A 15843-nucleotide genomic window follows, 5' to 3' on the forward strand; every position below is an offset into this window, starting at 1 on the left:
GTGTGACCTGCGACTCTTCCTCCTCTAATGATCCAATTCCGGGTGTTCCATGAGTTCAATCCGTGTGGAGTTTGTTTCCAGGTGTTCCAGGCGTCTCCTTCTGTTGCCTCCGCTGTTGCTGCTGCTGCTGCTTGGCTACATTATATCAGTTCCCACACAGAGAGCCGCTACGCTGTTTCACGCTCAAACGGCAAATACGGAGGAATTAACCCGAGTGGAAAGATATTGGCTTTGGGATTACATTGGCCGAGGGTCGCGGGAGAGGAGCGGGCTTGTTGTTGGTCTGCCGGCTGCACCTCGAACATGTCCTCTCCCCCCGGGCTCGGTCGTCTTCGTTGTTGACGCAAACGTTATCTCCACTTGAGATGGCACAAGTCCAGTGAATCGCTGGCCTCCCCTCCTCTCTCCTGTGCTGGATGTCTTTGGGGATTGCGCTGCCACTGCTGTCGACTGCTTCGGCTTTTTCTTGAGCTGCATTTCAATAGCTGTTACTCTGACTTGTACTTTTTTTTTTTTTTTTTTTTTTTTTGCGGAGTGGCCGTCACAATGGAACAACGAGGACCTGGAATACGCATGACTAGCTAAGTCAGTAAGTTGATCTTCCTTTATTATGATGACTGTTTATCGTTAGCCCGGGGTTGGCTAGCTTGGGAGCACATAGCCAACACAGCATGCCGCAGAGAGTAAGCTAATGTAGCTGAGGCTGAGCTCATTGTTTCAGTCTACTCCTCGTCAGATGAGCTTATCACAGCCAACTGAACTCCTTTGAAGTTCAGCTCTTGGAAACACGCTTAAGTATTAAAGATATTCACGCTCTACCGACGAACGATCAACCTCACACAGTAGAGTACTTCGAGTACTGTAAGTCAAGTAAACAAGTGGTACATAATTTGATGTGATTTGTCGAATAAACATTGATGTGTAAATCCTGCTCGTGTCTGACATGTACAAACAAACTCATGCAGCTTCTTAAATAGTGTTCCAGGTACCCCAAGGGGTCCTATAATAGTTTTCGAGAACATCCCGAAGGGAAAGAATACCGTGAACGGTGTCACTATTGAGGGTATTTCCCCGTTTGATTATGTTGCTGTCAACAGGAGTAGGTGCAGTGTTTCAGTTCGGTAGTAAATCTTGAGTAGCACTCCTAGGAGATAAAGATAACACCATGGTTACCAGCTTTTCCCCAAAGCAGATTGCCTGCATGTGGCAAATGGTTTGTTTATAACTTGTCTGTTTCACTCCAAGTACACAAGCATCAGTTAAACAAATATGGCTGCTCCTGTGTCATTGGGTACTTGGTATTTTGGGGTGATTACTAAGCGGCTTAATCATCTAAAGGTTTACATGCCTGCCAAACGGTCTTTCTTGCTGGAGAGTCAACATAAGGTTGTCAATGTTCCCTCTAATTTTTCATGGGTCTGGGCATAGATCCCTGAGCACACCCGAGGACCACTGTGAGCAACATCAGATGTGCATGCTGTGGCCACACACCAGTGTCCCACCTGTTCAAAAACCTTGAATCGTAGCAACTTACATGGCTTATTAAAAGAATCACCTTACAGCAGCAATTCTCAGGAGTTTACTTTTAATAGAAGCAATTTCGCCTACTTAAAATGAAATGTATAATGTGTAGTATGTTAAAGTGGAAGTCCACTCTAAAATTTTCTTTGTAATAATATTTTCTATGCAGCTCAACTGGTTGAAACTGTTGTGGTTAATGTTTTGTTTTATGGAATATTAAGTAAACAAGTCAAATCCACCTGATTTTATTCTTCGTACCGGCTGGCCATTTTGCCCCTTGGTGTCGACTGAAAATGACATCACAGTTGCCAGGGCTCAGGTCACTACCAATCACGGCTCACCAGTTTTCAGAAGATGAGCCGTGATTGGTTGTGACCTGAGACCTGGCAACTGTGATGTCATTTTCAGTCGCCAGCAAGTGGCAAAATGGCCGGCCCCTGAGAAGGATAAAATGGGTGAATTTGACTCATATTCCATAAAAACATTTTTAATCAGAATCTCATGTTTAGATTAGTGGGGGCCCACGCAACAAATTAGTATAAAGAACATTTTGGGGTTAACGTCCCCTTTCAATGATACCCTCATAAACATACTCTCATTACATCCTAAAAGACCCGAATTTACACACTGCCCTTTCATTTTACCATGATAAAAGGTTGCGTTTCTTAACCCCGCTGCACTGTTGCCTAGCTAACCTTCGTGGTGCGTATGAGCAAGGCAAATATGCAAACATTATCAATGCTATGATTGGCTGCGTAGCGTAAGTAAACCGTATGGTATCATTAACTGGACACCTGTCACTCACTGCATCACATTAAAAAGTGGTACCGAAAACACATAATTAATCTAATTAATTGGATTAGGTCTACTATTAGATATTAATTAATACATTTATGGTGAATTTTATGTTATGCGCCGCGTAGATTTTCTTGTGCGGTGAGAATTTGCGAGCAGTGCTTCGAGGGAGCATTGGAGGTTGTCCATGTCAGACAAAATCTGGGCTCCAGGAAATACTTTTTGAAATGGGGGTGTGGTCCCTGGGTATAGCCTGTCTGAAGCGAGACTATATGTTAAGTGTCTGTTGTGGTCACATAACCAGTTTGTAATCAGTCAACGTTCAATCAACTTTTTGTCAATATTCCATTTGCAATATAAATGCCTGCCAAATCTTCAACTACAATAGTATTGTGGTAATTGTTTGTCTTAATTATGTAAAGGACATATTCAAATAAATCAATAATATGGAACGGTCTATAGGAAGAGCTCACTTATTATGAACTTGCTAGGTTAAACAGCAGCCTCATGTAAACTGTTGTCTCATACCTGGAATGCAAGAATGCTTTGTTGATCTTTGTACATTTAATTATATTGATAGAAAAAGGTCTAACAGGTAGTAACTCCAACTTCCCACTTTTTTTGGGTGTACATATTGTACCATATTGATGTGTATCTATAAATGGTAGTGACAGAATACTGGAACAGCTTTTATTACTCCATTGCTGCAGACACACACGAATTGTGGTCTAAAAGCACATCCTGGAATACGATTTGGCATCGATGAGTTCTGTGTTGAAAAGCAGAGGAACATGTTGTGGTTAGAGGAGCCTCTTTAACACAGAATCAAACCAGAAGACCAGCCATCGTCCACTTTTGCCTTTTACTCCGAAATCCACTAAAGCAGGATTTTGCCGCAGCTGTGTCTGCTTTAACACAGTGGAATCAAGATAATGGGTTGGGATGAGTCTGTTTGTCGTACGGTGACAATTGCTTTTAACACACCAGGGTGGAAGAAGTGAGTAACTGGTGAACTTTACTCTTGCAGGACCTGATGCACAGTTTCTAACACCTGACAAATAGTGTGCCGTTTGGGTGTGTACCACATGCACTGTAGGAAACAACGGTGAAAGTTGTCTCAGGAGATTACAAAGAAAATTGTAGACAAGCACATTAAAGAAAGACATTCTCATTCTATAAGGCATTCCTCCAAGCAGCTTGATTTCAGCAGTTGCGAAAGCGTTACATAAATAAAGATGAGTTAAGCCCCTGTGACTGCAGATCTGTGGGACTGTAGCCAACCTGCCTGGGTATGGCTGCATGAGGAAAAAGCTTTACGAATTGAAGAGATGGATAATGCGAGTGGTAACAAAAGAACCCAGAACAAGCTCTAAAGTTAAAGGAAATTTCCAAGGACAAGGTACATGAGTGTCAGATCGCACCATACATACCCATAAAAACCCTTTATGGGAGATGAACAAGGAGGACATTGCTGTTAAAAATGAATAATGCAAAACGACAGACTAGGGCTGCTCGATTATGGGTAAAAATCCTAATCACAATTATTCTGTTCAATATTGAAATGACGAATATTTACACGATTATGGTTTTGAAATTGGAAAAGCAATTTGAGCAAACATGCTTCATGCTAGTTCAGTTCACGTTCGTCCAAAATATGAACGAGTTCAAGAACTTTCGTGGGAGCTTCGCGGTTGAGTTGCGCATCCACGTCTCAGAACAAAAACGCTAAATAATCGTCTGGAGCCGTAATCGTAATCACGATTAAAAATCAATTAATTGAGCAGCCGTACGCCAGACCTGAATTTGACAAACTGCGTGTTTATAAGCAACAAAGTGTTCTTGAGGTAATTGCCACAAAAGGTTGTGCAGTTTCAGTGAAGGCTACCACTATATTTGGATTTTCAAAATAAAAAATGATTTTGTTGAAGTACAATTCAAAAGTAGTGTCTGATTGTCATTAGTTGATTTTCATTTTTTTTATTTTCACTTTTGTCAGATTGAATTATTTCTGTGACCGCTATGCGTTTTTCTTTCGTTAACATTTATGTCCATATGTGTGTATATACTATACGTGCGACGTCATAGCAGAGTGACATGAAGTGACGATTTTACCATTTCAATAGTGTAGAAGATGGCGACACGGGACATTAAAAATCGGTGTCAATGTGAGATCCTGAACGATAGCAGCTCATTTAAGACCACAACGCTGTTCCACCTCAGTAAAAGAACCCCAAAAAGCTATCTAAATTAATGTGCCGTGGCAGCTTTATGACACCATTGTTAACTTGTGTGTAAAATAAGACTGCAGGGTCACTTTGTGGACTTTGTCTAATCTGCCTTTCATGATTTGATCTCAGTGCACACTTGGAATAATAGCTACTGGTGCATTCTACACAGTCTCTAGACCCTCTCATTTTTGGCACATCTAAATCATCAAACATTATCCCATGTCTTAAAAAGTACATAAGTATTACAATTATGTAATGTTACATAACTGTTAGTTCTTTATACAGGACCCTACATAATTATTGTCCCCTCCCCCCTGTTTGAGATGTGTTAAATGCTCTAAAATGAATAGTTTTTTTTTTTTGCAGAAGTGTAGTCTGAAACTGAGGTTAATAAACTTGGCTCACCAGACATAGAATGAAGATCTCCCCATGGCCATCTCAGGCCCCAGACCTCAACCCCATTGAAAACCTTTGGACTGAGCTTAAACGAGGAGTTCAGAAGAGAGGACCCACGTCGCTAGATAATTTGAAGAGATTGTGCGAAGAAGGATAGTCGAAGGTCTCTCTTTCTGCACTGTCCCATCTTGTGAAACATTATAGGAGAAGATTAAGTGCTTTTTGCTGGCAAAATGCAGTTGTCCACAATCTCAACATCAAGGGTTCTAAAAATTGTGACGTGCATGATTTGATGTAAAAGTAATTATTCCTTAATGTGGATTCCCCCCCATTGAATATATGCACTTGAATTAGATTTTTTAAATTTTGGTCCAACATTTTGCTGCCACATCCAGATACTACTTCTCAATTTTAACCCTAACCGTGCTGTTTGAATCCATTTATAATTTTTTAATTGTCAACGATCGGACCAGTAATTATGCACCATAATTTATGGAGCCGCAAACCCCCCCCCTACTCTTTGAACCCTGCGGCTTTTAATGGGACTTCTTTGTTAGTTCATCTGCTTCTTTTCATTGGTTTAGCTCCTTTTTTTTTTTTGGGATGTGCATGTATGTGTTTTACAACATGAGGTGACCATAATTATGATTTTGCATGTAGTTGATGGTAAAAAAGCGAGTATTGTATTGGTTAAAATGTACGAGCAGTCTGCACACTTTGCCGGTCTGTTCAACTGTGTGGAAGCGAGCGACTTTCAAATATCACGTTTTTGTAACAATGCTCGTCTTTCTTGACTGCCACTATCTGCCACAATTCTGCGAATTAAAAATACAAAGTAATATTGTATGAGGAGTTGGAAGCAACATGCACATCACTTGTCATTGTGTGAATGGCTAAAAAAAGTTCCTTCAAAGTTCAGTCTTAATTTTTAAAATGAACTTGTCAGTTCATAATTGAAATTTTATGAACTAAGTTTATGGTTCCAAAAATGAAAAGTTTATAGTTCTTTTCTTCCCCCTATCAAAAAAAAGTTGCTTTGAGCTGTTACCCTCTGGCATTTTGGCATTTTTCTCATAGAGAGTCTGCCATCGCGATGTGCGACTGTTTGTGACTGGGGTTGTCAACTCCCCCGCCTTGATTAGTGGGTTTTATTTTGAAGTCTGAGAAAACCTGACATCCTTGAACGAAAGTAAATTGCCGTTCAAAACCATTCATTGGCCCCTATATGAGCGTGTTCACAAAAACAGAGCTAAAATGCGCTACGTTCAGTTCACGTTCGTCCAAAATATGAAGTAGCTCATGAACTTTTGTTCATTGAACACGTTAAGGGACAAAACGGGCGCCGCGATTGAGTTGCACATCTCAGAATAGAAACCCCAAATAATCTTTTGTCCTCGATTATAGGAATTTTGTGATCGTCTGGAGCCAAAATCGTAATCATGATTAAAATGCAATTATTTGAGCAACCCTACTATGAATCAATTGGGTTCAACATTTTATTCAAGACTAGCAAAATTATGCTGTTGCAAATGTGTTTTTTTCGATTGACCTGAGATAGGGAAATCTTCTTTCTCTAAGCAATTGAAATAACATTGTAAATTAATACCTAGATATCCATAGTTGACTGTGAGCTAGTGTATGGATAATATTTGGAAGGAGGGAATAAGGGATGGAGGAATGGACGGGTTCACATTGTAATGTGAAGTTTCCCCAGGGGTTAGATATGTTTCCCACAAACCGTGGGGGTTGGTCAAAAAGACCAATCGCAATCAGCAACTTTGAAATGGCGCTTTCGGAATGCATTATGTATCAGCTCTTGAGTTTGTCTAATGTCTACAGCCGTTTGTTGCATTGGGTAGGCGCTAAATCTGTTTAACCGCCTAATACGAGCACAATAACTAGTTAAGACTGCAGTCAAAGAAAGCATCTCCTGAAGTTCAAGTGAACTGTAAGAAAGGAAGACGGATGATTAGGTGACTTTGAATGTGACATGGTTGTTGTTGCCAGATGGGCTCGTGTCACTATTTCAGGAACTGCTGATCTGATGAATTTTTACACAGACCTCTTGGGTTTACAGAGAATGTCTCAAAACAAAGAAAAAAAACAACAAGCCACGTTTCCTGGTCTGAAATTCCTGAATGATGACAGAGGTTAAAGTCATGGAACAGTCATTAAATTATCACTCATTGAACAATGTGCAGTTCACTTAACTTAGAGTTTAAGTTAAAAAAAGGGAACACAATGTCTAAGTCTTAGACACTGTGTTCCCTTTTTTTTTTAACGCTCCAAAGTTGCAGAAGCTACTGTCAACCTTAGATCAGATTTAAAAATGGAGGATTGTAAAAACATCACTATCCTTTTATAATGCTGATGAAAGTGTCCTTTATGACAAGAGTGAACCTGACTGTACCCACTGTCAGCAGGATAATGGACCATTACACACGGCTCATCTTAGACTGTCTTCTTCAATATGACACTTGGGTCACTGCACTTAAATGGCCTCACCTTTGGGGTATACTGCAGCAATTGAAACATTTGGAATGCAATGGCATGTCACCCCTTAAGACTAAACCCCCGGCAGTGTTACAGAAAGTTCATGTATCCAGTATGAACAACAGTACATATGCCTGGATTCCAGACTTTTGTAGTGTGTTTAGTATAATCCCGATGCAGAGAGAGAGGTAACGTTTTGTATCAAATGGAAGGTCTAACCTGCATGCAAATTTATTTCTTGCATGCTCAGCTGGACAACAAAAACAAGCTCATTCAAGGTACTTATGAGACATGATGTTTCCTTTATGAAACATGGAAATGTTTCAATGGAACACATTTCCTGTTGCATGAAGAAATTAAGTCACTTTTCTTTGGTCTCATTTGCAATGAATTTCAGGCGTACATCATTTTTGTGTGTAGAGACCCAAGTCCTTGAAATCTCCAATGTGCCTTCAAGATTTGTTCTGTTTTAACAATTCATGGATTCTTTGGCCTGCAATTAATATAAAACAGCAAACTGTAGAAAAGAATACAAAACACTTTTTTCCCCCAAAGCATACACTTCAGACTAGCATAAAAGAGCCATTATCGATACCCAAAAATAGATTGTAAATTTGTTATTGGAATTGTAAAGTTTTATTATGGCTCACAAAATGGTGCACTCTAGTAAAGTTGTTTTTAGTGCATCGGTTGGAGTTATCACAAGCCAAGAGTTGATCCCTGCAGAAAATTGCACAGCTTGAAAGCTAGTTGCACAATTGCATTTTTTTTTTGCCAGGGATGTGTGATACATCTTTTCCTCGGATGTGTGCCCAGATTATACTCAAAGCTTTCTCCGCACAAGCCATGAAAATATTGTTAGTTTTTATATTGTGGGACAGTGGACCACTGTAAAATGTAAGTTTTAGTACCGGCCTCTCAATAATTTGTTTTACTTGCACTTGTAAAACAAATCCGTATCAAATTACTTGGGCATCTTTGACATTATATTGTTGAGTGCTGCTTTCAGTCTGCTGTTCAAAAGCAGCATGACCTTGTTAATTGCTCTCGCTTCAGTTGCTCTTAATGCTGCAGATCACATATACTTTCCAGCTATAAATCAGGCCTAAGATGGCAGAAATAAATGTTCAGTCCTCGCAAACTTTCCCCTATACGCCAGTTCAAAAGTAATTTAGTGCTGTCTTGACACCCCCCCAACTGTTTTTTTTATGCTATGTCATAAGTGGTATTAAACTGTAAAATGTAAAACCAAAATTATAGTTATTAGTATAGGATGTGCCATTTTATTTCTAAAACATATTGTGTCAACATGTTTCAAGAAGTAATACAAATGTCAACTAAATGTAAATATTCATTTGGGGTTATTAATCCTCAACTCAATTGTTGGTTCTCATAATCAAATTGAAGGCAGCTCTGATGAGGCTGCGTAACACAATTATCATCTATCCTGTTCCTTTTCCAATTAGTCTGGCAGCATAATGGAGCCAGATTTAAATAGTTGAAATAAAAATCGATGTCATACCCAAATATAAAGAAGCAGGCTAAACTTATTTATTTATTTTTTTATTTTTTTAATAAGGCTGATTAGAAGGCATATGGTTAAAGATTGTTCAGCATTTGGAACCTCACCACTTTTGCTCCAGTAGATAATATCAGTAACGAAAGTCACAACTTTGTCGAGTTTGTTCAGGCATAGTTTATTGTTTTACTCTGACCTTTGAGCCATGTATAGCTTATGACGAATTTACTCGCACTGCGGATGGATACTTGACCAGTTATGCTTCAATCCAATTTATCTGGTTTCTATCAAGTTGACTATGCCTTTGAGTCATTTATTTAGGCAGTTCGTTCAAGCAGCAAATCTGTGCCTCCGTCTGACTTATGAAATTTCAATGTGTGGTTTAAGAGACCCCCATAAGCCAAATGGAGGCTACATTATTTGTAAATTACAATTACAGGGCCAGTTTACAAGGTCACAAAAGTTTATTCAAGAATAACGTGGCCAACATGCAGGGGAATAGTCTTGAGGCTATGATGGTCGTTTTAAGGACTTGAATTTAGGTAGTTTAATGGATACGTTTTGAATCAACAAAATATTTTTTATTAATCGTGATTTCAATATCACCAAAATAATTGTGATTATTTTTTTTTCCTATGATCGTCCATCCCGAATAACTTAATAGTTTTAAGCCATTTTCGTTTATTTCCAGTTATTCTGATCTAATAGTTTTCTTTTTTTTCTGTTTGTGTAATTTACATTGTTGCATCATCAAATCTCATCTTTAAAGCCCATACAACTCTACTTGAATACCTGTTAATAATTTTAACCCAGTTTCCTTTATTTCGAGTTATCCAGATCTAATAGTTTTCTTTTTTCTGTCTGTGTTGTTTACATTGTCGCATCATCGAACCTAAGACATCATCTTTAAAGCCCATAAAAGTCATTAAAGAAAATTGTATCAAACACAAGAAGGGTATGTAACCACACAGTGGTCCACAGCGGTTAACATGTATGGCAAAACAGGGAAGAAAAGAAACGAGAGAGGAAGACAGGTTGGCTGAACGCCCACAGAAAGGCCAAAGGAGCATCAGTCAAGTAATATCAGGTTGGAAAAAGTTGGAAAAAACCTAAAACATCAACCAAAATGTAAATTTGCAAAAAAAAAAAACAAAAAAAAAAACAAAGGTTGCCTGTATTCTTTGTGTAAAGTGAATCTAAGTGTGAGTAGAAAAGCTTTGAGAATCATTTTTAGGCTACATAAATACTATAGACACCATCACTTTTACAGACTGCAGCAATCTGACCCTTAAGCGCTATCTGAAGTATCACTGCCATGCTAATCATTGTTCACTAACAAGAACCAGTATGCCCCCCCCCCCCCCCCCCCCCCGGTTTTATCTAAGATGATAGTAAAAACCTTTTACTGTCATGCAGAATGTGACCTGTCCTTTAGAAATACTTTACTTTGCGCAACACAAATTACAGTATTTTCTGCACTATAAATCGAACTGGATTATAAATTAGAAATTTGTATAGGGCGCACCGGATTAAAAGGCGCATAGAATAGAAGCTACTGCATTAGGCATCCACTAGATGGCGCTGTGCTAAAGGGATTGTCAACCCAGTCAATGAGGTAAAAAAAAGTCCAACTCCCATTCCGTATGAAAGTGATACGGTTTGGCTTCTTACTTGGTCCAGCAACCCCACTCATTTTTGATGGTCATAAACTTCGTTTAGTTTAAAAGAAAAAAAGCGAGTGCCTGCATTAATGCATAATGCGTTGATTAGCTTTTTAGCTTTAGTGCCAGGTTTGTGTATGCGCAGCCAAATTTGCTGCGGTGAGGGGGTGCGGTTCACTGTGATTGCCTCCCGACAGGCTTACCTGTATGTCAATCAAGCGATGGGAACAATATTGACAGTATTGAAAGAAAAAAAACACCCAACCAAAACTATTTAAAAGAAAACCAAAACCAGTTATCTGAATGAGAATTTTTGCTCATCCGCTGGATTTTGAGTTTGTAATCGCTACTGCCACCTGCCGGTGAAAAAGAAAAATAACCATTCACAGGTCAGTGTGATATGGCCTTGAATGCTTTCTGTCATTCCACTAGCATACCCTAGCGACAATATGCTACGGTTACAGAGAGAAATATTCTGGCATTTAGCATACGTTTCAGTTTCATCCATTGTTGTTGTTTCAATCATGTTAAATTTCACCGCTCACTCTCACTCGTAGTTTTGACCGAAAAGTGGTCAAGCGTTTGGTAACTGATAATACAAACAAATGTTGTGCTATTTTCAATCATCGCTTCTTACCCTTGAAGTAGAAATCATTTTGTGTGTCCCTAACATCACTTCTATCTACCACTCAAATGCGTAACCAATGTTTACCCGAGTTCTTGCCTGGCGTTGAGTTTCAATCTTTATTTTTCCTCACTTATCATGGTTTTCTTTTTGGAGCCTTCCTCCGAGATCCGGGTATCTGGGTTGTGCTCGATGGCGGTCTCTTCTGAGAAGTGGTACAGTTCTATTGCAGCAAAATAATGGCTTAAGTTGCTATGACAACGAGCTAACATGAGAACGCGCTTAACGTCATCCGCAGAAAGAGCCTGGAAAATTCAAACCCGATCCAGTCTGAAAACTACTTTTCATAGGCTTGCAAGAATACCCATTGTGGGCAGCTTAATCTGCTAATCTGCTATTTATAAAATGTGTGAGTCACAAATGGCCAAATGAAAAGGTTATTGTGAGCATATGCCACGGAATGCAGCTTTAAATATGTACCGATACTGTGACAACAGCCCTTTCCACAGTTCGGCAAAATTAAAGCCGTTATCTACAATTACAGTGCTACTGTAATAGCAGTTTTGACAACTGAGTAGATCACAGATAGATCATGTCGCCTTGTTTGATAAGATTGTAAGAAGATCTCTCATTGACTCTGCCTCATGTTGAGCTGCCGCTGGGAGCAAGGGAGGCAGTTATTTAAAGGTTAATGGTTGCCAATGCCCTCTTTCTAGTTAGACATTTACATGGAAACACAGCAACTGTCGGTGCTGCAAACAGAGGAGCAGTTTATTAGTCGCTCAGCGGTGGCCTGTTATGTTTTTGTCAGGAGAGGCCTGACTCTGCGGGGGTATTTAGATAAGCATGTGCAACGTTTGGATTTCACTAGTAGAGTCTGCCAACATGAAGATATGCCACCTTCCAAAAGCAAGGCCAATTCCTGTTTTTTTTTTTTTTTTGCTGTAACCAGACTTTCCACTGATTGGATTGGCCACATCGGATCGTCCAAAGAAATTCATCATGCATTTCAATGATTTGGCAATTATCTGGTCTCAAATTCTTTGCTGTATGTAGACTGAGCTGTTCCCTTGCAATTTTACATTATTAATCCCGACAGACCCGCACAAAAATGCAAACCAGTCTGTTGACTGGCTGTTAATCAGAAGGAAGAGATGAAATCTTTTGGTGAATCAGCGTGCATAGACGGGTCAAAGGAAGAGGAAATGATAAGTCTTTATTCTGCAAATCAGCGACATTCTTGGAAGCAAAAAAAAAAAAAATCTGGCAAAATGTATAAGTTTGTACCATTGCAGTGCTCTTGACTGACTTTTTGCACAGGTTGCACTGGTGCGCAGAACTTTTTTTTGGGTTGCAACAAAATATTCAACCGCATCACAATCACAAAGCTGCCAACCTTAAGAAATTGACTTCCTCGTAAATTTATCTGAATTATCCAAAGTTGATTTGTTTAAAAAAAAAATTGGGTTAAAAATGTTGATTTGTTGGTTTAATTTATCCATGCCAATCAAAACAGTAACAGGCAAAATAATAAATTCCAGTAGATAACAAGAAATACATAATTGACCTTTCTATTCTCCTTCTTTTAATTTCTTTTTGCTTAGTCGCGTGCTGTGATTTTTTTTCAGTGTGAAATAGGTGCCTTGGCTCAACAAAGGTTGAGAAACACTGCTCTAAGTGGCTATATTTTGAGTCATACATGTGGTAAAGTTGGTTGAAAATGCTGTACTTGTATGAAGAATGAGATTTTAGAAAGAAACTGATTATATAAGAAGGAAACCAATTGATGGATTCTTTTACACTTGGAAGAATTCCCTCATGTTGTTTAGTGTTTGCTGGTGGTGACTTTTCAAGGTCAATATCTCGCACTTATGTTGACCACATTTTTTATGTTAAATTATAAGGAGTTGAGTGGCCATATTGGTTGGTACATGTTGCTTTTTGAGAGCTTTAAATGTTGTAGGCTTGCATTGGGTTTTGGGTTCTTCTAGTATTCTCAACTGACTTTCCTCTCTAATGGTCTGTGATCATTTTGCTTCGACTGCACTTTGTCACCCGCATCAGCTTTCCACTCTAGTTGTAATTGGCAGCTTAATGGCTCATTCCCGAAGAATCGCATTGCTTTGCACTATGTCCAAAGAAAGATGAGCAACTTGTTTGACATTATGAAGGTTATTTTATTTGTGTCAATATGAAACCTAAATTGGGTGATCATTAATAGTATTTGACAGTCTAAGTGCTCTGGCTTGCAGTAAGAATGTTATTTCTGATTTCACTGCAGCCCAGCCAACTTTAGTTTCAAAGCGTGGTTTTGGCACTCTTTTAGTGGTTGCATGTGCTATAAAAGTATGAAAAAGCAAAATCATTTTTCACAGTGCTCACTCAGAGTGTAATGTTTGCATGTCAGCGGACACATATTGACGGAGTTCTTTTTATGTTGTAACAGAGTTAGATTATATCTGTAGTCTGTTTACTCACGTCTACAAATGTGTCTACATCGAAAGGTATTCATTATCCTCACCGCGCTATTGGTCTGTTGTGCTAAAAGACCATTTCAGTGATTAATTTGCTACCATGCGGAATTGTTTTCATAGCTAAAGATAGGTAAAAGTAATCTGTCAGTAAAAGTGAGTCATGAAACAGTGCAGTAGAGTATTATTTACCAGCTGATGTCTCACAGAGGCTCTGATGCTGACAAAGCAACAAATCAAATCTCTCAGATTCCAACGGGAAAACCAACGATTTTGAATGTTTCAAAGCTGCGTTCTTGCTCAGTCTTTGCTGCTTGATAATAATCTCCATGCAGCACAACAGCCTGCGATTTTTGTTTGCTTAACTGTGACATGTTATTTATAGCATGTACGCTTTTCATTTTCTAGAATGGGTTAGTTCCTTTCACTGCATGTCAGGCATGTTATGTTGTTGTCGATGCAGCACAACTAAAGTCATTGTGTTGAAGCTGTTGCTCATAAACATTCCGTTTTGTATTATAAGACACAAAATGTAGCCTAACTTTGAACCGCGACTGACGTATCACAGACAAAAGTAGTGTCTTGTATGACATTTTGTGTTGTCTTGAAGCATTGCAGCCCATGTAGTGTGAAAACATGCTATTGACTGCTGTTCCACTGGGAAGTCATACATAGAAAGAAACGGGTTAACCCAACAGTTTTATCTTTATCACACCCAGATTTAATGTGAATGGTCTGTAGCCCGTTTTACACAGATCAAAAATAGCTTCAACAGAACCATAACGCCAGGTAAAGATAAAACATTAGAAGCATTGCCTACGTTGTTTATGTAATATAAATAATTTTGGTGCTAATATTGATCCTTGAAGTATACCACAGGTGATATCTAAAAGTGGAGACCAGCGTTTCCCTATCCGCACAAAATAGCTGCCTCTTGATATAACTTTTTAATCAATGCAACCCTAGCCCTGCCCCCTGGTTAGTGTTTTCAAATAATAAAATTATAAATGGATGTCCGTTTTCAAATGTGTTATTTAAATGCTGATTATATGAGTGCTGTAAATTGTTACTTTCCCAGGACTGTTGCTGTATAACTTGGCTTCTGACCTCAGCATTTGAGCTGACAGCATATTAAGTTACCACGCACATGTCCATCTCGTGCTTTTCTTTAGCCAACCCTATGTTTAAAACCACACTAAAATCCCAATTGTTTTCCACACCAGCCATCCTGTCTTGGTATTTTTGTGGAAGATCTACAATATATCACTTCATCAACATTTGCCCTTTTGCTTAGATTGTAAGTAGTGAACGCTCCACCAAAGCTACGTGAAGTTATTTGATTACTTTGACACCAGCTGCGAGGAGCCTGGCGGGACTCCATGATTTTGTTCGACGAGTGAAACTAGTTTCCATTTACACTTTAAACAGTAACATTGTACTCTGACATGCCGTTCACGTTTGAGCCCATAATAAAAGCACGATGGCCTCCATCTATTATCCGCATATCAAGATAGCGCTGTGTGGATCTCTAAAACTGTTATACATCCTAAAAGATGAAATGTTCAATATTAACTGGAGGAATGTACTACTTGAACATTCGAGTTAGATCTCTCAATGTACATTTGCATTAATCACTTGTTTTAATTGTTTCTCATTCTCACTTCTCACCATCAATTGCCCTTGTGCTGTTTTACTTTAAAAAAATCTGTCTTTATATTCCCTGTCAAGTGAAAATGGAAATGTCTTAAAAATCTCTCAGTGCGGAGAACCGCGCATAAAATAGTCTCGCCGAATTTGAATGAATATAAAATTAAATCGGCCTTAAAAATGATGAAAATTCAAGTGTTGTGTTTTCAGCTCTCAAACATGTGGGCATGACTGCTAAATGAGCTGAAAACATTTCATGTTGAACTTTCATCTGACAATCAAATTCATTCGTATGTCAACATACCAACACCTTCTGATCTGCTTAAATACTTCTGTGGTTGGGATATAACTCAGAGTTGTCGTGGGGGCTTTGCTCTCTGCTCAATTAGACTTGATGGACACTGAGCCCATTTTAATTTTGGGTTGAGTGGATGGATTTTCAATTGCATCTGGGTGCCATTTTAGTCATGCCACAAACAAATCTGGG

At 38.9% G+C, this 15843-nt stretch overlaps 1 protein-coding gene across 3 annotated transcripts in view; it reads left to right on the forward strand.

The window, feature by feature from the left end:
• Positions 1-15843, forward strand: part of znf609b (zinc finger protein 609b) — a 62151-nt gene continuing 46308 nt past the window's right edge. The window contains exon 1 of one of the 3 annotated variants that reach the window (XM_088370484.1): positions 1-589. The gene's annotated coding sequence lies outside the window, so the exon portion shown is untranslated. Of the gene's footprint in view, positions 590-9910; positions 10040-15843 lie in introns of those variants that run through there. The other 2 variants (XM_088370486.1, XM_088370485.1) reach the window with 2 other exon arrangements.

Source organism: Syngnathus floridae, chromosome 3 (assembly GCF_059516105.1).
Source record: "Syngnathus floridae isolate MCC-2025c chromosome 3, RoL_Sflo_1.0, whole genome shotgun sequence".
NCBI lineage: Eukaryota > Metazoa > Chordata > Actinopteri > Syngnathiformes > Syngnathidae > Syngnathus > Syngnathus floridae.